This window comes from Vicugna pacos, chromosome 30 (assembly GCF_048564905.1).
Source record: "Vicugna pacos chromosome 30, VicPac4, whole genome shotgun sequence".
NCBI classification, from domain to species: domain Eukaryota; kingdom Metazoa; phylum Chordata; class Mammalia; order Artiodactyla; family Camelidae; genus Vicugna; species Vicugna pacos.
Window position 1 is genome coordinate 36850352 of NC_133016.1, and position 10740 is coordinate 36861091.

The following is a 10740-nucleotide window of genomic DNA, read 5'->3' on the forward strand; positions in this document are numbered from 1 at the left end:
AAGGGAAACTATTGTTCCTGTAATATGGGCACACCTGCAATACATAGCCGTCGGTTGATTTCTGCTGAAACACCCGCATTCACGGCATATCTTTCCATTTGTTTCAAGGGGGCTGAAATTCCTAGGAATGATACAATCCCCAATGTGCACTTTACTGCCTGTCTCTTTTGATCTTAGTACACTTTTGCGGAGCTTCTTTTCCTTGTTATAGTCTTGTGCCATTTCTTCTCAACGTAGTGTAGAAGATGGCATTCATTCATCTTGTTGGAAGACTTGCAAGTCTATATCACGGACTAGGAATCCATTGGATTCCAAATCGGCATTTGGGTTAGGTCACGATATGCTCATATGAATCAATATTTACGAATATAAATGCACGCCTCTGATTTCCGAATACAGGTGTGCTGAGTACATTCAAGCCGCGATACTGGGTCGATGCGTACTGAATGATCCTTGACATCACCTTGAGTAATTTCTTTTGAATATTCATGTTACCCAACCCTTTTTGTGTTGTTTGTTTGTTTGATTCTTTCTTGGTCTGCTTCTCGTTTGTTTTGCAAACACGTCAGGCCATGCATCTCTCCGTTTGCTTCCAACAGAGAGTCATATAAGCTGACTCCCTTAAGATAGTGCTTCCAATCCCCTATGATTTCCTGCTTCCCTCTCCCATCTTTAGGATTTTGATGTCCTCCTTGCCTTCTTCTTGTTTCTTCTTTTCCACTCATGCTCTTCTTGCATTTCCAATAAGGGTTTTCTTCTTTCCATTTCATCTTGCTGCTTATCCCTTCAGGGGAGAATTCTCAACCTTTCTTTTAGGATAAGTTTCGAACTGCTGAATTCTTTTAAGATTTGCAGGTCTGTGGCATTCTCTAGCTCTGCTGTTATTAGAAATGGTGGTCATGTGGCATAGGCTACCCTAGATGGCAGCATTTTGCCATTCAAGCTATGGTCTATGTCCTGGCACTCCTCCCTGTCCTGCAATATTGCTGCTGAGATAGCAGCTGAAACCCCTCTGGAGGTTCTCTTGTGACTATGTTGCTTTCCTCCAGGCGCATTTTAAATCACTGGGATGCTCATGAACTTTGTTGATTTGGATCATACAGCTGCTGCTAAGTCTATTGGGATTCCACCTCTTTTGGACGCTGTGTACTTCCTGAATTCGCCTAGATGATTCTATCTTGGCTTTCAGCAAGTTTCAGTCTGATTTTTCTACACATCACTTTTCAAACATTGTTTGTTTCTTTATCTCTTGCTTTTCCATCTGGGACTCTTTCGAATTTTAGTCTTTCATGCCTTGTCTTCAACCAGGATTCAACAGCAATGTTTTCATTGGTTGGCACTTGCTTTCCTATGTGTGCTTCTGACCGAGGGATTTGTGTTCCCCTGTCTTCAAAGTCATTCACGCGTCCCTCTGCAATATCTCGTCTGCTTAGGACGGAATGTTAGCCCTGATATTTTCTCATTCACTGAGTTTTCCGATATTATTTGGCTCATCTTTAGGCTTTCTCTTCCCCTTTTCTGGTATTCTGCCTTTTGTGATTCTGAGACACTGTTGTTCTTCAGTGTTTCCCTCACCTCCATTTTCAATACTTGCTCTGGAGAGCGTTTTGCAGTCTAGTTGTCTGAAAGCTTATCTTTAGGGCCTTCAATCTCTTTGGAACTGAAAATGGTACTTCCTTTTCCTTTTACTGTATTTCTTCATCTCTACTGGTCAGGTAATTTCAGGTATCTAATGTAGACTTCTAGGGCTTGGTTAAGTGAAAACATTAGACTCTTGGCTCTGCACAATTTCATGGGATTTCTGTGAGTACAAATTTTCCTAGACATTGATGCCATGTCCTGTTCCTGTGTGTGTTGTCTGGTCTATCTCCAATTGCTGGTGTTCCCTTTGTTGTGATGAACACCCCATACTATTTCAATTAGGATAACCTCATTTTGATTACACTTATCTCACAAATCTGAAAGAGCACAGGACACTTCCTCTGGTGGAAATGGAGCTTCTAAAGGTTCTCAGCTCTGCATTCTACTCTATGTTATTTTGGAGTGTTTCCAGAAGTGCAGAGTGTGAGTGAGCTTGTGCTTTGTAGTGCCACGGGAATGTCCCACTGAAACCAGTTCTTCCAAGAGCTTCTCTGTCTACAGAAACACCAGTGGAAGCATATCTATGGATGTCACACATCAGGGCCTGCTGGAATGATCCCGCAGCCCGAACTAGGTGTCCTCGCTGCCGAACCGTGCCGGTGCCATCCAAAATGTAGCATCCGCTTTTGAGAGATAAACTGAAGGAAATCCTTCCTCTTCTCACGCTGTGGTCTTGGACCACACTTCCTTGTCCTCTCATCCTTGTGGCACGGGTGCACGAAGGCAACCACAGAGCTGTTGCACATCCTGTGCCTCAAACCAAACCATAATCACAGCCCAGGTTATGAATGTAGCAGATCCTAAGGCTTTTCATTCTGAATTCAAACCCAAGGCCCCCTGGATCCCTCAGACCCGATGCACAATATCTCTCATTCAGCCCCACACATGCTCTATTGGCAAAATGCCAAATTGGTCTCTGGTCCTGCAGATGCACTGGGTGTGGCCATGGGACATATCGATAATTTCAACTGCGCGCGCCAGGGTGGTTGCTTACTCATTGGGGTCCCAGGTCGGTTTGCTCTCTTGATAGGACCCACCACATCCCACAACTCACACCAGATCCCTGAGACTCAGCGTGTGCCATCATCCGTAGCCCTATCCCTCCCTGAACGCTGCCTCTCCTACCTCAAATTTGGCAGCTCGGATCTTGGTCTCAGAATCAACTGTGGGGATATTTTGCACTGGATTCTTTGAGTTCTGTCAGCCAAGCATCTGCTGTGCACTCTTCTAACACTCAGTGCATCACCTTCAATCCCATGTCTCCTGTCCGCTTGAGAGTGTGCGTCCATGTTAAAGAGAGTTTCATCTTTACTGCTCCATCAACAGGGCTCAGACCATGCACTGGTATCCATTCCCTGCTTTTCCTTCTCCTGCTTCCAGGTGTTCTGAGGCCTCATCCTGTCTTTGGAAGTAACAGACCTCTCTTCGGCAAGTGTCCTGTGCCAAGGGCTGGGTGAGTGGATGTTTCCATTGCTGTGTTCATGGGAGCGAGTGAGCGCAGGTTGCACTGCTTCTCTGTCAACTGGGCATCGATGAATCAACACTTTCCAGATACATTTCACAGAAATGTGATTTTTTTTTATCTCTTTGTTTCTATACAGCCGTGGTGGGTGGGATTGTCCGAAGACCCCAGTTTTGTCATTGTGTTGATCTCTCATTTGCAGTCTTTAAAAATTTAATAGAATTTATATAAATGTTTTGGGAGTTATACGAAAATGAAGTTAGTTTCTGAAACATACTAAATCGACCTACAATCCTGACTTGTCAATTTCGGTAACATTTTGTCAGCTCTAAGGTAAATATAGACAGATATAATGCAAATTAGCAGTCAGAACTGTTAAAGGGGTCATGTCAACTCTTTACTGTTGAAGCCTCCAAAACCAACAGGAACCATGAAATAACTAATGGAAACATGAAATAACCCCCAAGCTTGGATTCACTTGTGCATGTGGTGCCCTTTACTCCCGATGACACCTACTGGTCAATGTTGGCATTTCAAGGTGTAACATCCCTCTCAAGGAAAATACAAGAGAAAACGAACTAAATATATACATTTAGCTTTGAATCCAAAGAACCTAGAGGCATTATAGCTATGAGAACCCTGCTGCAGCTATGCTAGGCTACTGAGAACCAGGTGTTCTTCTATCAGTGATGAGAACGCTTAATCATCCGATCATGTTGGGTAAAGCACTTGAATGCAACCAAGTCTGCACCCCCATGATAGATTGCCCCCGGGGGCTTGACTCAATTGAAAGACGGTCCACATAAGCTGTGTCTTTCATGTCATTGGCGACTTTTACAGTTCCGTTCACTATCTGACTTCTAATATTTACCTAGACTGTCTTGAAAAACGGAGGCCTAATACAGATTCAAGTTCAGTCAAAGATTCCCCTCACTTACCACACTCCCTTCACCCCAGAGAAGACATAAACCCAGCATTTGCTGAATCTAGCGGAAGGCCATCGTTTCTTTGTGGGAGCTAAGTATTCAATTCCTATCTATTACATACGAGAGTATTTGACCTTTATGGGGTTCCCTGTTGTTCACAGAGGATGAAGCTAGAGGAACTCTGATTCTAGGAGGGGCTTGCTCTTCTCTTACTGGCTTCATTGCAGCTCAGGTACTGATCCCTCAAAATGGATGCCTGAGTGGAGGGGAGGGAAGAGCAAGTGCTTGATAGCTAGGCCCAAACCTGGGAAAAGGCTTACCTGGGTTTGGTGCACTTTGATCTGAATGGCTTGGAATTGCCCCTTGGGTCGTGTGGATTATCTGACCGCTTTCAAGAACATGAGCGTTTTTATCATCTCTGCCATCTCTTCTCTTTAGACGTCAGGGATCTTGGACCCGTTCTTGGAGCAGAGAATTGAGGAACTTCCTCCAGTCCACGGTGGCCCTCCGTATGTTTCTGCTAGTATCAGCGAGGTTCAATATGTCTCATGAATGCCTTTCGAGCCTGCTATCCTCTACAGCTGTCTCCAGGCCAGTATTCTCTATTGTAGCAGAACATCTCTCATCAATGTGTTCGCATCTCTCCTCAATCCGTGCAGCCATATTTTCGGCCAGCTTCTCTTCGTGTCTCCCATAAAGTCGACTTCAACAGGACTGGGCAAGTCTGAAAGGACCTCGGAGCCTCTCCAGTAAGCTGAAGACAGGCAGATCTTCCACTGTCTGCCCTTTCAGGTTCTGGAAACTGACCCGTGAACTCAGGTCTTTGGGCAGCAGCAGTATCTCGAACTGACACAGCTTCCCGGACCAAAGACCTCAGCCAAGCTCCACAGAGGGCGGCAGCCCCTCCATCGCACTGATCCACCCACAGAACTCTGCCCGGTTACCTAGGATCCACCAGCCACAACAAGCCTCGCGGTACACACCAACATTCCACCTGGAATCCAACCGCTAACTGCCATCCCCAATGGCTGCTTCACCTTGTCAGTTTTGGGGGAGGGGCTGCATCCGACGAGAGGTTCCTAAGGTAAATGTGATTCTACCCACTAGCGTCCCATGGGCCTTTCTTCTTCCCTCTTTCCGTTTGTTCAGATCTGTATGCACTGTAGCAACGGAGGGAAGTGTGTCCATTTTCAGTTGAATGTTTCACACGTCTTTAAACTTTCTAACAGTTCACAGTACACAGAGACCCACTATGGGAAACTATTGTTCCTGTAATTTGGGCACACCTGCAATACATAGCCGTCAGTTGATTTCTGCTGAAACACCCGCATTCACGGGACATCTATCCATTTGTTTCAAGGGGGCTGAAATTCCTAGGAATGATACAATCCCCAATGTGCACTTTACTGCCTGTCTCTTTTGATCTTAGTACACTTTTGCGGAGCTACTTTTCCTTGTTATAGGCTTGTGCCATTTGTTCTCGACGTAGTGTAGAAGATGGCATTCATTCATCCTGTTGGAAGACTTGCAAGTCTATATCACGGACTAGGAATCCATTGGATTCCAAATCGGCATTTGGGTTAGGTCACGATATGCTCATATGAATCAATATTTACGAATATAAATGCACGCCTCTGATTTCCGAATACAGGTGTGCTGAGTACATTCAAGCCGCGATACTGGGTCGATGCGTACTGAATGATCCTTGACATCACCTTGAGTAATTTCTTTTGAATATTCATGTTACCCAACCCTTTTTGTGTTGTTTGTTTGTTTGATTCTTTCTTGGTCTGCTTCTCGTTTGTTTTGCAAACACGTCAGGCCATGCATCTCTCCGTTTGCTTCCAACAGAGAGTCATATAAGCTGACTCCCTTAAGATAGTGCTTCCAATCCCCTATGATTTCCTGCTTCCCTCTCCCATCTTTAGGGTTTTGATGTCCTCCTTGCCTTCTTCTTGTTTCTTCTTTTCCACTCATGCTCTTCTTGCATTTCCAATAAGGGTTTTCTTCTTTCCATTTCATCTTGCTGCTTATCCCTTCAGGGGAGAATTCTCAACCTTTCTTTTAGGATAAGTTTCGAACTGCTGAATTCTTTTAAGATTTGCAGGTCTGTGGCATTCTCTAGCTCTGCTGTTATTAGAAATGGTGGTCATGTGGCATAGGCTACCCTAGATGGCAGCATTTTGCCATTCAAGCTATGGTCTATGTCCTGGCACTCCTCCCTGTCCTGCAATATTGCTGCTGAGATAGCAGCTGAAACCCCTCTGGAGGTTCTCTTGTGACTATGTTGCTTTCCTCCAGGCGCATTTTAAATCACTGGGATGCTCATGAACTTTGTTGATTTGGATCATACAGCTGCTGCTAAGTCTATTGGGATTCCACCTCTTTTGGACGCTGTGTACTTCCTGAATTCGCCTAGATGATTCTATCTTGGCTTTCAGCAAGTTTCAGTCTGATTTTTCTACACATCACTTTTCAAACATTGTTTGTTTCTTTATCTCTTGCTTTTCCATCTGGGACTCTTTCGAATTGTAGTCTATCATGCCTTGTCTTCAACCAGGATTCAACAGCAATGTTTTCATTGGTTGGCACTTGCTTTCCTATGTGTGCTTCTGACCGAGGGATTTGTGTTCCCCTGTCTTCAAAGTCATTCACGCGTCCCTCTGCAATATCTCGTCTGCTTAGGACGGAATGTTAGCCCTGATATTTTCTCATTCACTGAGTTTTCCGATATTATTTGGCTCATCTTTAGGCTTTCTCTTCCCCTTTTCTGGTATTCTGCCTTTTGTGATTCTGAGACACTGTTGTTCTTCAGTGTTTCCCTCACCTCCATTTTCAATACTTGCTCTGGAGAGCGTTTTGCAGTCTAGTTGTCTGAAAGCTTATCTTTAGGGCCTTCAATCTCTTTGGAACTGAAAATGGTACTTCCTTTTCCTTTTACTGCATTTCTTCATCTCTACTGGTCAGGTAATTTCAGGTATCTAATGTAGACTTCTAGGGCTTGGTTATGTGAAAACATTAGACTCTTGGCTCTGCACAATTTCATGGGATTTCTGTGAGTACAAATTTTCATAGACATTGATGCCATGTCCTGTTCCTGTGTGTGTTGTCTGGTCTATCTCCAATTGCTGGTGTTCCCTTTGTTGTGATGAACACCCCATACTATTTCAATTAGGATAACCTCATTTTGATTACTCTTATCTCACAAATCTGAAAGAGCACAGGACACTTCCTCTGGTGGAAATGGAGCTTCTAAAGGTTCTCAGCTCTGCATTCTACTCTATGTTATTTTGGAGTGTTTCCAGAAGTGCAGAGTTTGAGTGCGCTTGTGCTTTGTAGTGCCACGGGAATGTCCCACTGAAACCAGTTCTTCCAAGGGCTTCTCTGTCTACAGAAACACCAGTGGAAGCATATCTATGGATGTCACACATCAGGGCCTGCCTGAATGATCCCGCAGCCCGAACTAGGTGTCCTCGCTGCCGAACCGTGCCGGTGCCATCCAAAATATAGCATCCGCTTTTGAGAGATAAACTGAAGGAAATCCTTCCTCTTCTCACGCTGTGGTCTTGGACCACACTTCCTTGTCCTCTCATCCTTGTGGCACGGGTGCACGAAGTCAACCACAGAGCTGTTGCACATCCTGTGCCTCAAACCAAACCATAATCACAGCCCAGGTTATGAATGTAGCAGATCCTAAGGCTTTTCATTCTGAATTCAAACCCAAGGCCCCCTGGATCCCTCAGACCCGATGCACAATATCTCTGATTCAGCCCCACACATGCTCTATTGGCAAAATGCCAAATTGGTCTCTGGTCCTGCAGATGCACTGGGTGTGGCCATGGGACATATCGATAATTTCAACTGCGCGCGCCAGGGTGGTTGCTTGCTCATTGGGCTCACAGGTCGGTTTGCTCTCTTGATAGGACCCACCACATCCCACAACTCACACCAGATCCCTGAGACTCAGCGTGTGCCATCATCCGTAGCCCTATCCCTCCCTGAACGCTGCCTCTGCTACCTCAAATTTGGCAGCTTGGATCTTGGTCTCAGAATCAACTGTGGGGATATTTTGCACTCGATTCTTTGAGTTCTGTCAGCCAAGCATCTGCTGTGCACTCTTCTAACACTCAGCGCATCACCTTCAATCCCATGTCTCCCGTCTGCTTGAGAGTGTGCGTCCACGTTAAAGAGAGTTTCACCTTTACTGCTCCATCAACAGGGCTCAGACCATGCACTGGTATCCATTCCCTGCTTTTCCTTCTCCTGCTTCCAGGTGTTCTGAGGCCTCATCCTGTCTTTGGAAGTAACAGACCTCTCTTCGGCAAGTGTCCTGTGCCAAGGGCTGGGTGAGTGGATGTTTCCATTGCTGTGTTAATGGGAGCGAGTGAGCGCAGGTTGCACTGCTTCTCTGTCAACTGGGCATCGATGAATCAACACTTTCCAGATACATTTCACAGAAATGTGATTTTTTTTTATCTCTTTGTTTCTATACAGCCGTGGTGGGAGGGATTGTCCGAAGACTCCAGTTTTGACATTGTGTTGATCTCTCATTTGCAGTCTTTAAAAATTTAATAGAATTTATATAAATGTTTTGGGAGTTATACGAAAATGAAGTTAGTTTCTGAAACATACTAAATCGACCTAGAAGCCTGACTTGTCAATTTCAGTAACATTTTGTCAGCTCTAAGGTAAACATAGACAGATATAATGCAAACTAACAGTCAGAACTGTTAAAGGGGTCATGTCATCTCTTTACTGTTGAAGACTCCAAAACCAACAGGAACCATGAAATAACTAATGGAAACATGAAATAACCCCCAAGCTTGGATTCACTTGTGCATGTGGTGCCCTTTACTCCCGATGACACCTACTGGTCAATGTTGGCATTTCAAGGTGTAACATCCCTCTCAAGGAAAATACAAGAGAAAACGAACTAAATATATACATTTAGCTTTGAATCCAAAGAACCTAGAGGCATTATAGCTATGAGAACCCTGCTGCAGCTATGCTAGGCTACTGAGAACCAGGTGTTCTTCTATCAGTGATGAGAACGCTTAATCATCCGATCATGTTGGGTAAAGCACTTGAATGCAACCAAGTCTGCACCCCCATGATAGATTGCCCCCGGGGGCTTGACTCAATTGAAAGACGGTCCACATAAGCTGTGTCTTTCATGTCATTGGCGACTTTTACAGTTCCGTTCACTATATGACATCTAATATTTACCTAGACTGTCTTGAAAAACGGAGGCCTAATACAGATTCAAGTTCAGTCAAAGATTCCCCTCACTTACCACACTCCCTTCACCCCAGAGAAGACATAAACCCAGCATTTGCTGAATCTAGCGGAAGGCCATCGTTTCTTTGTGGGAGCTAAGTATTCAATTCCTATCTATTACATACGAGAGTATTTGACCTTTATGGGGTTCCCTGTTGTTCACAGAGGATGAAGCTAGAGGAACTCTGATTCTAGGAGGGGCTTGCTCTTCTCTTACTGGCTTCATTGCAGCTCAGGTACTGATCCCTCAAAATGGATGCCTGAGTGGAGGGGAGGGAAGAGCAAGTGCTTGATAGCTAGGCCCAAACCTGGGAAAAGGCTTACCTGGGCTTGGTGCACTTTGATCTGAATGGCTTGGAATTGCCCCTTGGGTCGTGTGGATTATCTGACCTCTTTCAAGAACATGAGCGTTTTTATCATCTCTGCCATCTCTTCTCTTTAGACGTCAGGGATCTTGGACCCGTTCTTGGAGCAGAGAATTGAGGAACTTCCTCCAGTCCACGGTGGCCCTCCGTATGTTTCTGCTAGTATCAGCGAGGTTCAATATGTCTCATGAATGCCTTTCGGGCCTGCTATCCTCTACAGCTGTCTCCAGGCCAGTATTCTCTATTGTAGCAGAACATCTCTCATCAATGTGTTCGCATCTCTCCTCAATCCGAGCAGCCATATTTTCGGCCAGCTTCTCTTCGTGTCTCCCATAAAGTCGACTTCAACAGGACTGGGCAAGTCTGAAAGGACCTCAGAGCCTCTACAGTAAGCTGAAGACAGGCAGATCTTCCACTGTCTGCCCTTTCAGGTTCTGGAAATTGACCCGTGAACTCAGGTCTTTGGGCAGCAGCAGTATCTCGAACTGACACAGCTTCCCGGAACAAAGACCTCAGCCAAGCTCCACAGAGGGCGGCAGCCCCTCCATCGCACTGATCCACCCACAGAACTCTGCCCGGTTACCTAGGATCCACCAGCCACAACAAGCCTCGCGGTACACACCAACATTCCACCTGGAATCCAACCGCTAACTGCCATCCCCAATGGCTGCTGCATCTTGTCAGTGTTGGGGGAGGGGCTGCATCCGACGAGAGGTTCCTAAGGTAAATGTGATTCTACCCACTAGCGTCCCATGGGCCTTTCTTCTTCCCTCTTTCCTTTTGTTCAGATCTGTATGCACTGTAGCAACGGAGGGAAGTGTGTCCATTTTCAGTTGAATGTTTCACACGTCTTTAAACTTTCTAACAGTTCACAGTACACAGAGACCCACTATGGGAAACTATTGTTCCTGTAATATGGGCACACCCGCAATACATAGCCGTCGGTTGATTTCTTCTGAAACACCCGCATTCACGGGACATCTATCCATTTGTTTCAAGGGGGCTGAAATTCCTAGGAATGATACAATCCCCAATGTGCACTTTACTGCCTGTCTCTTTTGAACTTAGT

General features: G+C 45.3%; 1 long non-coding RNA gene across 1 annotated transcript; it reads left to right on the forward strand.

The window, feature by feature from the left end:
• The first annotated feature begins 5031 nt into the window (after positions 1 to 5031).
• LOC140690520 (uncharacterized) lies at positions 5032 to 9915 on the forward strand. Its single transcript, XR_012065831.1, has 3 exons — positions 5032 to 5113; positions 8303 to 8375; positions 9749 to 9915. It is a non-coding gene; the product is annotated as an uncharacterized lncRNA (long non-coding RNA).
• The last annotated feature ends 825 nt before the right edge of the window (positions 9916 to 10740 follow it).